The sequence below is a fragment of the Grammomys surdaster genome, unplaced genomic scaffold, assembly GCF_004785775.1.
Source record: "Grammomys surdaster isolate TR1022 unplaced genomic scaffold, NIH_TR_1.0 203, whole genome shotgun sequence".
NCBI lineage: Eukaryota > Metazoa > Chordata > Mammalia > Rodentia > Muridae > Grammomys > Grammomys surdaster.
In genome coordinates this window covers 4,885,005-4,902,627 of record NW_021604648.1, presented here as the reverse complement: position 1 = coordinate 4,902,627, position 17,623 = coordinate 4,885,005, and the positions used below count along the sequence as shown (strand labels likewise).

The following is a 17,623-nucleotide window of genomic DNA, read 5'->3' as shown; positions in this document are numbered from 1 at the left end:
CCTCTCTCACTCTCCCCCTCTCCCCCTCTCCCTCTCCCTCTCCATCCCCCCTCTCCAATATTCCTTGCTAAAATATGTGCTCTGTAAGGCCCTTTGAGTCCACCCCATCAACCCATGTCATGTGCTCAGAAAACATCCATTAAGTGTACCTACATATCATATTTGGCCCAAAGTATACCAGAGGGAAGGGTTCTCCCTCAGAGTCCTCGTCCAGATCTTATCCAATTCTTATGTGCTTTAAAAATGCTTATGTGCCTTCCATTCCACTGAACTCCCAAACTTCTCAGCGATGTATTTGATCTTTGTGTTTTCTTAAATTCTTCTGAGAGTAATGCAGAGTCAATGCATGGATTAAGTAAAGTATTGACTCTTCTTTGCATGTGTATGCTGGTCAGGCAGGTACACCCTCAGACATCTGCTGGAGGCAGGTACAACAGTAGACCACTGCCCAAAGACAAGAGCGATCTCCAAGGAAGCACAGGGTAGGAAGAATCAGCCATAGACCCAAGCCAGTCAGAGAGTGAGGCGGGCTTAAGTCTTCAGGGACAAAGAGAAAGTGCTCAGTAATATGATGGAGGGGGAAAAAAAGGAAAAGGAAAAGGAAAGAAGGAAGGAAGGAAGGAAGGAAGGAAGGAAGGAAGGAAGGAAGGAAGGCAGGCAGACCATGTACACAGAGCACTAGGGTTCTAAGAACCTTGCCCATTAAAGGAACTGAAAACAGTTTTGATGATGCAAGATTTTACCCTGCAGTTTGTCCCTCGAGGACTTCTAATGAAACATACATTATGCCCAGCTCAACAAAGCCAGAGTGAAGCCAAATTCCAGTGGGCATCCCTCAAATAGCCCTTTGACACATAGGGTTGCTCCAGAGATGATCATAGGGTACCAACTAGCCCTGGAATCAAAATAGTGTGATAGGCAGGATGGGCCCAAATGTCACTTCCTCAGACTGCCAGCTAGGTGGAGTTAGTGCCAATCCATCCCTCAGGCCTGCATAGTGCAAGGATGACCACCAGGCAGTCCTGAGCACAGTGGCTCTTCGCTTCTGCTGGAAATGACCTGCTAGACTGCTCTTACCTATCATGAGAAGAAAAAAAAAACCCTCACCTCTTGCAGGGAGAGACCTGAAACATTCTCAAAGTTACATTAGTTCTATGACAAGTGGCAAGCAGATGAGATGGGTGGCCTGGGAGATGCAGAAAGGTAAGGAATAGAAAAGAGGAGAGGAATCTGGGATCAGAAGGTTCTAGAAACAAGGACAAAATTTCAATGTAACCCACATATGCATTTGAATAGGAGAAACCCAGAGTCAATATACTCAGGGTAGGAATGAGGAAGGGGGAGGAAGAACAGGAGAGAAGAAGGAAAGAGAGGGGAAGGAGAAGCAAAACAGCAGCATATCTGACTCTACTTGGAAACAAGCGTCAAATGTTATTTAAACATCAAATATTATTAACGTAGAAATGCAGCCAGCTTCCGGAGGCCTCCGCAGTGCATCTTGATAGGTCGCCATTGCTCTGGGGTTAATACAAGGAAATGACATTCTTAAAAACCCATATTAACCTGTCTGTTGTTCTATGAACTGTGACAGCTGCATTTTACATCTTAATGGCTAACCATTTATTTCACGCCAAAGGGGGAAAAGAAAGGAAAGGAAGAAAAAGAAAGGCATTTTTATGCCCGTGAAGCCAGAACTCAAGGCTGGAAACTTGGCTCCAGAAATAGGCTATGAGGTCTCTGCTTGCTGTGTGTCCCTTTCCAAGAATCCAGACTCAGGTCTTCCCTCTTGTGGATCTCCTCTGCTTTCCTCTCTAAGCTGCTATGGTCTGCAGGAAAGACAAGCTACCCACTTGGATAACTGACTTAAGTCACAGGAGTAAATAAGGCTGGAAAGGCACCAAGTGCAGGGCAGGCCAGAGGAGGGAGGGTCAAGCCAAACCACCGTCAGGAAAAAAAGGACTTGACTTACATAGAAATGTCTTTGATAAGATTTTATTTAGGACCTACTAGATGCTTGTATTGCTATAGAGACATCAACAAAACAGATGCTGATGAGGTCACTGTATGCCTGGCTCCCAGAGGACAGACATGGTTATGTCTGCTCAGAGGACTGTCATTCAAGTCAGGATGTACACCATGATCATAGAATCTCCTATAGATAGACCCTTCTGACAACACGGGCTTAAAATTCCCAGTATGGGAAGCTGGGCAAAAATGTGAATTCAAGACCAGCCTGGTCAAGTTAGAAGACCTTATTTCAAAATAAAAAGCAAAAGTGTCTGGAGAGAACCATGATAGAGCGATGGCCTAGGAGGTCCTGGATGCAGTCCTCAGTGATAAAACTATTTTCCAGCCAGTGAGATCTGGATGTGATTACAGGGCTCTGAAGGAGAGAGGTGAGAGGATGGTCATTCCGATGTGTGAGCAGTGAGGTTTCCCCAAGCACTCAGTCTAAGTGAGGCTGAGAGAGTGTGGAGAGAGGGGTGAGTGCCTCTGAAGAAGGCAGCCTTTGTGTCTCGAATGGAGCTGTGGGGTGAGTGGCAAATGGAGAGCAATCTTGAACACAAAATTCAATCTTTCCAGTTCTTCTCATCTTCCAAAGTTCTTCAAGCCCACCACTGTCGGCTGTGAAAGTTGTCAGGAGACTCAGGCAGGTCTGCGGATTGTAGACCATGGCACTGAAGTTCTCTCAGCTCACTGGAGACCTGTGAGGAGAGGCAATGGAAGCCAGGATCGTTAGGTGCACATGCACAGGGTGGATGATGGAGCACTGTGGCAGTAGCAAGTTTGCACCTGAGGGCAATGTGAAAGTATTAGTCCTGTGCCTGGCAGCAGGTGGGTGCTGGGTACATACTGTCTTCCTCTCCTCACTGTGAGAAGCACATTCTTAGTCCATGTAATAATCCCTGGTCCCTTCATTTCACCTCCTGTTGTCAGTGGTTTATGAGATTTGACTTGTGTAAGTGGGGAGTGCTTAGAGTGGCAGATGAGCTGTTAATGCCTTGACATGAAACCCAGTCCCCTCTCTTAGCTACAGATGGCTTAGCTGGAAGACCTGTGTCTGCCCAGGCACCATGCAGAAAACTAGAGAAAACGTCCCAGGCTTTCTGGTTCTGTCCTTAGCCCTATGACATTCCATAGGGCCTTGGTCCAATAAAGTCTTCAAGAGAAGGAGATACTTTGGGATACTGGGGGTTTGCTCAGTCAGTAATATGCTTGCAGTTCATGAGGACCTGAGTTTGGATCCCCATCTACATAAAAGAGGTGGTGTATGGCTATAATCCTGGTGCTCCAGAGGCAGGGACAAGAGGATCCCTGGAGCTTGCTGGCTAGCCTCTCTGAAAAGTTAAATAGAGAACAGAACAGATCATGGACCTCACACGTGTGCAACTACCCATGTACAAACATGTACACATAGGCTTACAAAAGGAACCATTTTTGAATTTATTTACTTGACAAAAATCTATAGTATTCATTTATTAAAACTTCTTTCACATACTTCTCCCTTTATCACCAGAGTAGTCTTCTGAGACAGTTACTCATTATGGCCATTTTATAAAAAGTACATGGAGAAGTTATTCCTGGCATATGTAAGGAAGGAAAACCCAAACACAGTTCTGCTTCCAGACTGGCCAGGCCTGTCTTCCTTTAGCTGTATGGCCCAACCTCTCTCAGTACCATGTTCCACTGAGACTCTCAGAACCAGTCCTGTAGGCTTCTCCCTGTGCCAAGGCAAGCTGAGGGAAGCTATCCTGAAAACGCATCTAGTATTTGTAGAGGGAATCCCTCTGTGAGATTAGTCTCTGCTGTGTTTGGCTTAGTGAATGCTAATGCTTGTAGATAAATTTAAGGCTTGTGGCTCTTCTTTCTTCCACAGTGAATGCTACAGGTTTCCCTGTATGTAAACAGAGTGATTTTAGGCACCTTCCTGGTTACTGGAAGAGTAAACTTAGACCCTGTTAGAGGCTTTATCACCAAAATCATACTTCTCAGGGACACCAGAACCCAGAGTTCCTGTCCCCTCTCATGGCATGTCCACTGGACATCAGTAGATGGATGCCTGCCAGAATGGAAATTATGGCTTTGGAGGGGAGCTGGAGGAATGTGGCTGGCTCCAAGCCTCTTCTTTTCCCATTCCACTGGAAGGTTGTGTTCATTTGAGCTTTGAAACCAAAAATAAATCATTGTAATCCATTTGCTAATTATACCATGTAAAATTCTAGACGCTGTAAATTGCAGCTGCAATATATCTAGATGAAGTTTGGGGAGTTTATTTTTAGTGATACCAAAAGCACTTGGCTTCCTGGAGGCTTCATCTGCTGGTCTGGGAGTGGATAGAGGGCTGCATGGACACAGACCTTCTGGTCCCTCTGCTGAACCCTGGTTGTAGTGTCTCTGCCTGAAGTCCTTTCTACCTTCTAAGTTCTGACTCTGATCTTTTGACTGTGGGAACTGGGTATGTCCAAATATAGATTTCCAATGCTTCATTCACCTGGAACATGTCAAAAACCACCTCACTGACATGTTTATGAGCCACTATGCACAAATTTCATGTCCAATGAAAACACCCACCTCCTTTTGGTCTCCTTATCTCTTTGGATGGATTTGGTATTTCTTTAGTACCTGGTATTTTTATTTTCATCTAGTGAGACCTGCATTTGGTGATTTTTGGATGTCAATGCCACCTTGTTTCAGTCACTGACACTTGTGTGTCAAACCCTAGGTTTGGTTCTGAATTGATCTGGAATGAACTGACTTCACCTTTGAGCCAGAGGCTGCAATGAGAATGCTGAAGCTCCTCTTGAACTGTGACATTCATGGAGGATGATGGAATGCCAAGTGTTACTTAGTTAGCAAAGATGATCTGGAGTGAAAGTGGGTTCATTTACACCTCTTAGAGAAAGAGAAGGTGAATCTCTCAAGAATGAGGAGGCATTTGAGTGTAGCTTGATGTGTAAATGGGATTCTAAAATGTGGCGATTGGGTAAGGAAATCGACAAGACCTGGTTTAGTAACCTTGGCAACCGTTCTGGCTAGATAGATCATACGAATGTCGTCCATGCACAAGTGCTGAGCAGAACTTCTCTCTTACCCAAGCACCATGACTTCTAGTAAGATTCCTTCCATTCTAATAATAGCCTGGTATAGTCTTTCCAAGGGTGAGCATTTACAAAATGTCTTTAGGGTGGCTGAAAAGTTGGATCATCACTTATTGCTCTTCCAGAGGACCGTGGTTCAAACCTCAGCACCTACATGCAACACAGAACCATCTGTGACTCCAGTTCTAAAGGATCCAATACCTTCTTCTAATATCCGTGGATCCTAGACATGCAGGTAGTATAACATACAGGCAAAACAGCCATACACATAGAATAAATAAATACAATTAAATTAAAAACAACAACAATCAAAGAAAGAAAGCAAACCAAGAGAAAAGAAACATTGAGAACCAATCTCTTTGTTTGACTGCTTTTATTTAGACTTCTGAAAAGCAATCTGCTGCTCTGTATGTGTAACCCTTAGGGGACCAATGGGTAGCTTGGTATGTAGAATTTTCCCAATGAGGGGTGGGAGTAGTTTCATTGAGTAGGCTTGGCAAGAGCATTGAGGAAAGACATATGAGCAGGGCCTGGACCAATGAGTTGTTTTGCAGGTCAGAGGCCTTCTGGGGGAGGCCGAACAAAGTGAAGGAAAGACAGCATAACATAGTGGGGAGGTGGTAATCTCAGAGGCCAAGAACTAGGAGGCTGGCAGGGGGGAGGAGCACAGTGGAGTCCATATGCTCTGGATTAGATGAAACAGGAGTTTGACGCCTAATCTCCCATGTCTCAGCTGACTGGTCCTAGGAGTTTATAAGACTTTTCTACCCTTCCATTCTCTCATCTGGAAAATATAAATAGTAACATCTACCTCTGCTGGTTATTGTGCAAATGAAGAAAAATGAAATAATGTTCAACACATTAACCAGCATGAACTTAGTGTGCACTTAATAAATGGTAGCTTAGGGTCACTGTTCTTTTTGAAATGATTCTAATTAAATCATAGAAATTCAAATTCAAACCCCATAAGGACTTCTTAGAAGATAGCAAAGGCAGGGGAAGCTGGTGGCATAAATGCTGAGACAGGACAGTTTCCAGAAGGACGGGCAGCTCCTGCTGCAGATGAGTCAGAGAGGCCACCAGGAATCCATCCTTTGCAGTGCCATCATCACGATCCTGATGAGAACATTCAGCGAATGAGAGCCACACCACCAGTCATCCCTGAAGAAAGCGTAGGTGTAGAAGATGCAGACAGCTCTTTCAGCTAAGCTCCTAGAAGAAAAGAGCATGCAGTACGGGAGGGGACAAGGTCACGGGAAGGGCGTGTGCCTGAGGAAGAGTCCTGAAACTCTGTCAACTCAGTGCTGCTCCACTCACCACCCACTCCTTAACCCCAGCCCTGTTCCAGAATTACATCTGCCAAGGAGATTGCCTTTGAATTTACCTCCTGAGGTTGTATATTAAAATCTTGACAGAATGTAATCTTGGAATGAAGCAGGTTAGAAAGGAGGGCGGCATTGCAGGCGATCACCGGAGCAGATCTGAGAAGATGTATCTGATCAGGGCAAGGAGGGCAGCTTTGCAGGTGATCACGGGGTGGATCTCACAGGCAGTGAGGGAGAAGATGTATCTGAGCCAGACAAGGAGTGACAGAGGAAAGAGTAGAGGATCTGGGTTCCAGTACTCAGGCTAGAGTGACTAACTGCACGTGCACTCTCATGTGGGTGCACGCACACACACCAGGAGTGTCTTCCTTTGCAATGTCCTACCTGCTACCTTTCTGAGTGACACAACAGCTTCTGTTACAGACAGACTTGCTAAGACCCAGTGACAAATGTGCTCATTATTTAGAAACTTCAAATGGTTGGAGAGCATGAGGTGCTGCCGTTAATATTATTTATTAAAAGTGAAAGCTAGCCCAACCTGGGCAGCTTTCTCTTCTACTCTCCGTGGTTTTGTGGTTTGTTGTTGTTTGTCTGGGTTTTTGTGACCAGAGCTAAGTGTAATTTGGAGCTGTGTGGGTTGCTCACAACCTCTTTCACCAGCAAAGAAACGAGAGTATAGAGAGAGCTGAAAGAAATTGGCCTAAGCAGGGCTATGGCTAGAGTGCTTGGCTAGCATACACAAAGTTCAGAGTTCAATCCCCACTTAGCACTCTGGAGGTGGGGCAGGAGGACTAGGTGTTAACGGTCATCTTCAACTACATAGTGAGTTTGTAGCCAGCCTGGGCTACATGAGGCCCTGTCTCAAGAAAGAAGAGTGAAGATAGGAGGGGAGGGGGGAGAGAGAGAGACAGAGAGAGAGAGAGAGAGAGAGAGAGAGAGAGAGAGACAGAGACAGAGACAGAGAGACAGAGAGAGACAGAGAGAGAGACAGAGAGAGACAGAGAGAGAGACAGAGAGAGACAGAGAGAGAGACAGAGAGAGAGAGACAGAGGACAGAGGAGAGGGAAAGGAAGGCAGGAAGCAAAAAAGAAACTGGCCAGAGATCGCCTCAGAAACCGCATTAATATTCTAAGTGCACACACAACATTTACAAAAGTTGACTACATCTTAGTCCATAAAACATTTCCCAATAAATTTCAAGGAATCAGAATTTTACAGACCACATTTTCTCACCACAATGCAATTAAGCTAAAAGTCAATAACAGGAAGATGAGACATTTTCTATTTTGTATCTTTTAAAACTGTATTGAGAGATTTTACAAACACACTGCTAACTCACTCATGGGTCAAAAAGAAATGACAATAGAAATTACAAAATAGTTACAAATGAACTATCAAGGAAATATTAAATATCAAAAGTTGTGGAATACAGCCAAGACAACACTTAAAGGGAAATTTATGGTCTTCAGTGCTTATGTTAGAAAAAGAAAAGGGCTAAAAATTAATGAATGGCCTATGTATCCAATTTAAGCACGACAGTATTCATACATCAGTCAGCTTAGAGCTGATTTCAGCTGCAGAGCCAGAACTCTGATCACAGGTACAGCTGGCCCAGCATCCCTCATTCATGTTAGTACACCACAAACATGGCTTTGGTTCCGTTTCTCATACTATGCTCAGCGCTGAGAAATTTTATTTCTCCCACAGAGTTGAAGAGTTAAGCCTACAGAGCAGCTCTCTGTATCAAAGTTCGATGATAATTCTCATCCATCCACCCTTCTTCATTCCTTCCATACAGATTGATTGAGCCCTTGCTCAAACCAAGTCCTACTACCTTCATTGTGAAACCTAGCCTCAGCTTAGGGCTACTGTAATGCTGTGGCTCCGCCCCTCCCAAAACTCGGCCCCACCCACTCGCTCCTGCACCAGCCCTAAGCTTCCAGAATCTTCTCTGACACTTGTTAGAAGAGCAATCCTCATCAATAGTGACTGATTTCTTTCTTGTCTCTTCCAACAGGTAGACTGAAATTACCATGTGTCCAAATTAAAATTGCGTACTTCAAGGATTATTTGAAGGACTATTCTTAGACCCTTTTAAGAAGATTTTTTTTAAAAAGTGAGTCAATTTTTTTTCCACTTCAGAGTATTCATGACTTAAGTTAATGTTACAGGTGCTCCCCTCACCCTGCCTTTTAAATATGCGCTAACAGATAACTTCATCTCCATTTATTTTATAATAAAGGTTTCCTCCTCCCCAAGAACAATGAGCAGGGAGCATGGGTTTATTGCTGTAATGATTTGCATATATTTCACAGGCTTATCGGCTTTCAGAGATGAAAGGGTGTTAGAAGTGTGGAGTCTTTTTCACTGTCAGAGTAGAGATTCCTATGGATGTCTGGGCTGGACCTGGAGCTCCAGGAACTACCGGGGAACCTGGGGTCTGTCCATATTCAAGCCTTTTAGAGCATTCTCTAGACTCTCTTGATTTGAAATCCACCCTTCTTCCTCCCATCCTGCCATACCTTCCCTGCTAGACAGTTCTAGCCATGGTTATACAGCAAGAACACAACCCCATTCCCACCCCTCCTCAGACCATTTTTTAAATCCCTTGTTCCTCCAATAATTCCACTATAGTTTCATTTCTAGGACAAGTCCTACTCATCTCTTCTTTCCAACCCAGCAAATGTCACCTTACAAATCGAGCCAGCCTAGAACACAAACTGCAGGCCACTGTCAGTGGGAGGGATGGTGCAGAGGCAAGCCTGAGTCTTCATTGCAGTTTTGTTCATGCTGAGCTGGCAGGAAGGCTGCTGTATTATTCTGATCTTAGAGAAATGGAGAAGGGAGTGAGATGACACTGCTGCTGCTCCCTCCAGCCACATGGTTTAGCTAACTCATAGTAAGTAAGCAAGATGCTACTTCTGGCAGTCTCAGGCAGTAGAAGGAGTCAGGATTGGCCATTCAGTAAGACCTGAGTCCAATCCAGCTTTTAAGGCTTGCTGACTTTGTATATGGCTATACACTGTTGCTTCTCATCTCCAAACTTCTATCTCTTCATTTGTGAGATGAAGACGCTAATGCATGCCTGTCAGAGAGAGTCTGTGTTGGGGTAATGGTCACGCGGAACTTAATACCTGGTCCCTAGGAGATACACAATCAGTATGAGTCCTAGAGTTCATTAACTGGTGACGGAATTACTTACCTTTGGCTAAGAGAGGACAAAAGGTAGAGGTGACTCTAATTTAAAAAAAAAAGAAAGAAGACGAAGATACAGCACGTTTAAAAGGCATAAAAGAGAAATGTTCATACCTGATAAATTCTCATACAAACAACTCCAAGCCAAGAAAGGCCATGAAGTTAAAACTCAGAATTTCATAAGGATAGATTGATTGCTATGGAAACAAGCAGTTGAAAAGGAAAAATGAAGATAGATTCCAGAGCTGTACAAACTCTTCTACCCCATAGCCAGGGTCACAGCTCTAGTCCTGGACAGCAAGAACTCATGTCCCTGGAATGAGAGTCCCAGACTAACAGGTCAGGGACCATGTAAAGCATTATGTATTTATGTATGTTTAGAAGGCTATTGGGAACATCAGATGAGCTAGTGAATGGCAAGGAGAGTTGTAAACTGTAAAATAAATGCCCCACACTTTGTACTTTTGAATTATACATGCATTAGAGACTCTTAAACATTTTCAAAGCAGCACAAGATAAAATTTGGCTCAGTGCATGAATATACCATTTGAGTGCAGACCATAGATTTTTTTGAGAGAAAAACCAGCAGTGTGTATACACTTATGTACATGCCTCGTGTACAGGTGGATATGCATATGCATCTGTGTGTGTGCACAGGGGGTTTTATGTTTGTATTCGAACCTCCAGTCCTTTTAGCATGACCAATCTCCACACAATGTCTGGTTCTCACCAAGAAGAATAACCCAGGCTGAAGTCAGTCAGTCTGGCTCTCTAGCCAGTTCTGTCAGCTGACTAGCTCCATTATCTTGGGTTAAATAGGACACCCTATTTGATAGAAGTGACACTCCCCCTGCTTCCTGAAGCTTTGAGACTATGGAGAAAGCTGCTCTGAAGAGTTGGGGGAGGGGAGAGGCTGAGTGGAATGACCCTTAAGAACCTCAGCCATGGGGAAGCCTACATCTAGTGGCCACTGTTGGCAGAGCTAAGGGAGAGTTGTTCTTACCTGTAGGATATAAAGGACCTCTGGGAGTATCTTGTATCCTTGGCACTATTGGAAGGCTTGTCACATCTCTGGGTGAAGAATCATATCAGGAAAACATATCGTCTATCTCTACCAAGGTATTCCACAACTTGTTCATTCCCAAAGTCCTTCCCCTTAGTCTGAAAGGGGCTGGCAGACTTAGAATCTCAGGAGAATTGGATGTTGTTGTCATTTAAGATAGAAAATAGATTTGTTAGTTGGTTTTTAACTAAATAAAACTAATATCCTGGCCTTTGCTCTCCAGACAGTTACTGGCTGCAGACACGGAAACATTCTGACTGCTATAGAGCCAGTGGGGCCTTTAGGGGAGCTCCAGACCCATGGAAGCCACACAACCAATTTGAAGCCATTTCCAAATTGTGGGTGGTGATCCATTTCAAGTTATGAAATTAACTTGATGATTTAAGGTCATCATTTATTAAAATTAATTACAGTGACCCATTAACCTATAGAGAAGGTTTACTTATTTGATTGTTTTGTTGATTCTCCTTTATGTACAGGCTAGCCTGGAAATTGTGGTTCTCCTGTCTTAGCTTGCCCTCCCAAACACTGGGATTACAAGCTTACCCCACCATGCTTGACACTTCAACAAAGATTACTTGCTCGATATATATGCAGTAGGAGGGAATCAGCTCTTCATAAAAATCAATAACAAAAAGACAAACAGCTCATAAAAAACTGGGCAAAAGACTTAGATGCTTCCAAAAAGAAGGGAGAAAAAAAGCCATGGAAACATCACCATTCTTGAGAAAATGATACATGGGAACCATCCTGAAATAAATGCCACCACTACCACAGTTCCATTAGGAAGGCTTGAATGGAAAAGATGGATTTTGCCCAGTGTCTATGGCCATGTAAAGTCACTGAAATACTGGTTGGATTGAAGTAGCATGCTGACTTTGGGACACTGTTCAGCACTACCAACTATTGAGAACATAGGCATGCAAGCGTCTCCACTCTGTAGAGTATACCCGTGAAGTGTTCATATGGGTGCATATAATACAAAAATCACAAGATGCACACAGGTGCACCAAACACATGCCACACCCAGCCTCGAATGGACAAATGCAGTCTCTTCCCACAGTGGGGCTGGACTATGATCCTCACAAACATGAAACTGAAAGGCAGAAGCCAGGCACAGAGCTTTATAACTCCCTTTTATAAAGCACAAAAGTAGGCAAAAACAAATGCCTTAGATGTCTGGGGAGTGATTACCCGTAGGGGAGGAGCTGGGGTTGGGGAGAGAATGGGAAAGGCTTCCAAAGTACTACTGTTGTTCTGCCCTTTGATCTGAGGGCTGCTTACTGGTAGCTTTCTTTTCTTTTCTTTTCTTTTCTTTTCTTTTCTTTTCTTTTCTTTTCTTTTCTTTTCTTTTATGTTCTTTTCTTTTCTTTTCCTTTCTTTTCTTTTCCTTTGGTACTAAGGATTAAACTAAGGTCCTTATACCTCATACCTCCTCAGTGGCCCACTGTGTGTGTGTGTGTGTGTGTGTGTGTGTGTGTGTGTGTGTGTGTGTGTACATGAGACAGATTGGGGAGGGAGAAGGAAGGTGGATACAGGGAGAGAGAGGGAGGGAGACAGAGGAGGAGAGAGAAACTGACTCCTATCTCAGCCTCCTGAGGAGCTGGGAAGCTGGGATGCTGTGCCTGTATCACTGGACCTGTCTCCCATAGCTGTTTTCAGTTTTTGAAACTGCATCAAGCTGCTGAGTTCTGATGGGTTCCCTCCACTGTACACATGTCACACTTTAATAAAAGCATGCAGGTGACAATAATGGAGGAAACATGGTGTGTTATAAAGGTTGGCATTGTTCAGTAACAGGGAAGACTGGTGCCTCACCGGATGTGTTTCTGTAGGGTTCAGGTGTCAGATGTATTTCTTACTGTGAGTCACAGGCCAGGAGTGAGAGCCATTAGCGTAATTAATGTAAGCTTCCATTTTTAGGTGAAGAACTTGATACCCAAAGAAGAATTAAGAGCAGAGCTAGCATAACACAGAGCTAGCTGACAGGCTCTAGGTTTCCTGTCTCTGAGAATGGGGAGTGTGTAGCCAGTTTTCACCAGACAGACCTGGGTGGCATGGTGAGGCCAGATGGGTGGGCTGTTCAGTCTGACACTTTTTTCAAGGGAGGCAGTTCAAGATGGTGGTGGGAGTTTGAGGGGGCAATTTTTTTTCATCCCAGCCTGGCTTCGGCTTCCCAGAATCTCTCCCACCTCCTTCCTGCCTCCTTGTCTGAGTCTATTCACCACTGCACCCAGTTACTTTCCCATTTGCATAGAATAGCCTCGGTGCCGAAGCCATGCAGTGGGCTGTAGAAGCTGGAAAACGGAAGAAAACAAACAGAGTAACTGAGATCCAATAAAGCACACTTCCAACTGGTTTGTGGTTCTGTTGAAGAATTTTGGGCAACAGAGCCTTCTACTATGAGCTTGGGCAACCATTTGGGCTTTCTAGTTGAGGACAGGTTTGTGCAAAGGGTCTGGAACCCTCCCAAGAAGGGTTCATTAGCTACTTGCCAACCCTGCTAACCAGCATCCCATAGTACAAGCTACCTGAGTTCTCTCTACTCCAGGCATGTGTCCACCTGCACAAATGTAAGGGTAAGGTACAGTTTAGCATTCTCAGGCTGCTATCAAGGGGGCCAGAGAGGGTTTCAGAGATATCGAGCTGAAGCTAAAACCCAAGGATAAGGAATGTTCCTGTACAAGGTTGCTGGAGAATCACCATTGTTGTATTAGGAAACTGCCTGCAGTCCCATGCAGGGAGAAGAGGCAGGGGAAAGAAAGTGGGCAGAGCCACGTGCTGATGGAACCTTCCTGGATGATGAGGAAAACCTCACCAGAGATCTGTAAGGCAGAAAACACCTGTCACCTAGGAGACAGGATAAAGAGATGCAGGCAGATGCTAGGAATGTTGGTACAGTTCTGAAATTACATTCTACAGCAATCACTGGCTTAGGCCATCCTTGAAGACTTGTGCTGGTGTTGGTGTGGCCGAAAGCCAGAGGTAGAGAGATGAGTAAGAGATTCCCCAGCATCACAGCCCTGCCAGGGACTCAAGACTCAAAAACAGACACAATTTGATGTCATTAATATTCTAGAACAAATATCCTAAACTGTTTCTAGGATACATCAGTCCTGCAGTATAGTCTTTAGTGTGTATGTCTGTGTGTGTGTGTGTGTGTGTGTGTGTCTGTGTGTGCATCTGTGCGTGTCTGTGTGTGTGTCTGTGTGTGTTTCTGTGTCTCTTTGTGTGTGTGTGTGTGTGTGTGTGTGTGTACATACATGAGGGCTTGTACAAAGTGTTGAATGATCTGAGATGCACCATGCACTGAATCCATTTGGGGAGGTATGAACACTACTAGCATGCTAGAGATTCTGAGAATCTACAGTGTGGATGTTAATGGTTTGGGGATAAGATCTCCTAATATCCTAAAAGTGTCCTAAAATCTCCATACTTCATCATGTCATGCAAATTCCTCCTGTTCCTCAGACAGAAAAGTCCAACCTTAAAAAGGCCTGAAGGCTTCTTAAAAAACAGAACAGGGTTTCTCTGAGAAGGGAAATATGGATATTATATAAGGTTCAGCCTGCCTTGATTACTCATAATTGTCAATAAAGTGGTGGCTAGTGTGTTGCCCTGCTGAGAAGAACTTAAAAGTTCTCAGCAGAGGCATTGGCATTGTAGAGTTACTTCCAGGCCCCAATGTAGGGCCTCTCCCCTTATTTCCTAACCTGCCTCCTGTATCCCAGCTACTTGGGAAAAGGCAAGAGGCAGAAAAATCCAGGCCTGGTGATATATGCCTGGAATTCTGGCCTTCCAGAGGCTAAGGCAGTGGGTCTGTAATTTTAATGCCAGCACGGGCTACATCAGATGACTCTGAGTCTAACAAATGATAAAGGAACTGGTATAAAAACATGCACACTGGAACCAGACTACCTGGGTGTGAATTCGGTGCTGTTTCTCCTTTCTAGTTCCTTAGACAAGTTGTCCGGTTACCACACGTGCAAAGGCAGTGGCCAGCTCAGTAGCCTCCAGGATGAAGTATGCTCATCTGTTTCCTAGAAGGCTCTAGCATGAAGCAAACACTGTAGGTGAAAGAAACCCTTCCTGGGTGTCCTTTCTAACAATTCCTGGTGACCTGAAGAATCCCCTATTTGGAGTAAACATCCTGTAAATCCACTTTTCTCATCAGCTTCAAGAACAGCTGGGTGTTCTTTCTTCCTTTACAATAGGCAGGGCTGTTCCAGGTCAGGCTCCACTCCTGGTTTTCAGAGGTGGAGTGGCTGCTGAGGAGCTTGGTCCCAGAGACTCCAATGCATCTATTATTAATTTTCTGCAAGCAGCCGTTGGCTTCCCAGACAAGCTTCTGTCTGTAGATGACTGTAGCTCTCTCAAAGCCCTCCTGCCCTTAGTACTTCTCACAAGGCCTCGGAGGAAACAGCCCTTCATGCCCCTATGTCCCCGGGAAGGTGGATTGTGATGTAAACAGTGAATCAAAGGCCCAGGATGGCCATGCTGAATCTGACCTATGAGGATAGGACGTCTTGTTTTTCTTCACACCTCCTGCCTCACGCACAGTACACAGGCAGAGCTGTAGAGATCTCCTTGACAGCAAGATCCCATACACTATTAATCAGAGGGCTGTGATGCCATCCACAGTGTGTCATGCATCCCATCATCTCTCTGTGTAATGTCACCAGGAAAATCCAAGCAGCTGTCTTCCTTGTCTTCTAACCTAACCTCCCGAATCACTGAACTAAATCAGAGCTGCTTCTTTGTTGCACTCTGGGGCACACATCCTTTTTCCAGTCACCATCAAATCTCTCACTTCCATGTTCCGCCTCTGATTTTGTACCTGGACTATAAACTCATGAGGGTAGGACTATAAACTCATCCTCTAGCATACTCAGCAATGGGAATCTCCTCCCAGTGAACACTGCAAGAGTGTAACTCACCCACCCCACCTCCTAACCCCACCCCCACCCTCTACCTTCCTCTCTCCTTTGCTTCCTCCTTCCTGCCTTCTCCCCTTTATCATTTCCTATATTTTTCTTAATTATTTAACAAAGGGTGTTAGAGATCACCTAGTCAAACAATTCCCTAGAGGAAATCATAGACCCACTTAAAATAGGTAAAATATTGAAGCCCAACCTCTCAGCCCAGCAAGCAACCCACACTTTATCTCTCCTAACATAAAAAAAAAATTGGTTCTCCTTTAATAAAAGATTTAGACAACTTCAATCTATTCTTATAGCCTCTCTCTATCTATCTATATATATATATATATATATATATATATATATATATATATATCAACAAAACTATACCAAGTGCCTGACATATGTTCAGCCATAACAACCAAGGTGCTGCCCTCATTTGTAGATGCAGAAGATGATTGATCCCAGTTAGCTCAAAAACTTAGTCATGCTGGACACACCAACAGTCTCCAACAGATCCAGAGTCTATGAGAGTGGCCATACTTGACTCTGCATGGCCACCTCCCACCTCCCAGGGGTCTGTGTTCCAACCCAGCAGCTCCTCAGACAGCCTTTGAGCCCACGTAGCTGCAAGTGCCAAAGATAGACCACTGGGGTTTAATTGGCACCACTCGGTCATAAGAGCAAGCCCCTCATTCCTGAGGTTTCCTGGCAGTGTAAGAGCATGTTGCTCATTAGAAAGTGCCACATCTGTGCGACACCAGGGATGAGCCTGCTGCCCTACACAGTGAAGTCCTCCATGACCTGGAGCACGGAGTCCCCAATCCTGTCCACACAGGCTGAGTCTTCTTTCACAAACGTCACCTTCACAAATGTCAGGAATTTTCTTCCAAAGAATTCCTAGATTGCCTGGAGAAAGAAGCCAGACTTTATGCATCTCATCTTGACCTTTACAGTCTCTAGGCTCCCCTGTGTTTCCAGCACAGGACATTTTGACTTTCACTTGGGGATGAAGTCAGGCCATATACATACATATATATATATATATATACTAGAATGGAAGACAGAGGCTAAGCTCTCATCCCAACTCCCTCAAGAATGTACTGGGCAAGTCACGTGGCCTCTCTAAGACTCAGTCTCTACATCTTTAAAATGTGTATTTGAGATGCTACAATCTCTCCTACCTTGACAAGGATAACTAAAATTTCTAACTTGGGAGCCATGCTTCCTGAACTTAAATCCCAGCTCTGCCCCTGCTAGTGTGCGACAAGGAACAAGCTATGTGAGTTCTCTCTGGCTCCATGTGATTATCTGTATAAAGAGATGATAGAACAGCCATCTCATAGATTTGTTCTTGAGACTAGCATGGGACTCTGGATGGATGCCCAGCCCACAGTCCATTGTTGACTGTGGCTATTATCATCATGAATCTACATGGCATGAGTCTATACTTTTGTTTGCCAAAGCAGATCCATAGTCTCCTTGTGGGTAGCTTCTGTTACCTTTCCTTTCACTGCTTCAGGACATACAGGACAAAAAAGCTGTTATAAATCTAGTAATGGTTGAAGGGAATGTGTGCAGATCATAATAACTCCCAAATATGTTGTGTAAGACAGTGACATATATCGACAGTGTTTAGAGAAATAGTGTACAGGTTCTCAAATCATGCCAGTACCAGCGTGTCTCTCAGTTAGAAACCTCTATCTAGATTATTGTTTCTTCTTTCAGTTTGGTTCATGCACACAATAGGTGCTAAGTCAGTGTTTAAATACTCAAGCATATGTATGTATGTATGTATGTATGTATGTATGTATGTATGTATGTATGGGTGGATGGATTCACGGATGAAGGGATGGATGATGGGTGGGTGGGTAGATGGATGAATCTACTTTTTATTTGATTCTTTGTTTATCTTAAGCACAGTAATAAGTGTATGAGTATATTAGTGTGTGCCTGTGCGTGTGCATGTGTGTGTGTGTGTATTTACAGAGATAAGAAGACTCCAGCTATTTCCTTTGCAGG

The 17,623-nt window shown here is 44.2% G+C and overlaps 1 protein-coding gene across 3 annotated transcripts in view; it reads left to right on the top strand.

Annotated features, from left to right (window-relative positions):
- Tenm4 (teneurin transmembrane protein 4) overlaps positions 1-17,623 on the top strand; it is a 725,631-nt gene that overhangs the window by 302,779 nt on the left and 405,229 nt on the right. Inside the window, exon 4 of one of the 3 annotated variants that reach the window (XM_028770606.1) lies at positions 8,442-8,540. The exons of the other annotated variants lie outside the window; for them this stretch is intronic. The gene's annotated coding sequence lies outside the window, so the exon portion shown is untranslated. The remainder of the gene's footprint in view (positions 1-8,441; positions 8,541-17,623) is intronic. 3 annotated transcript variants of the gene reach the window in all.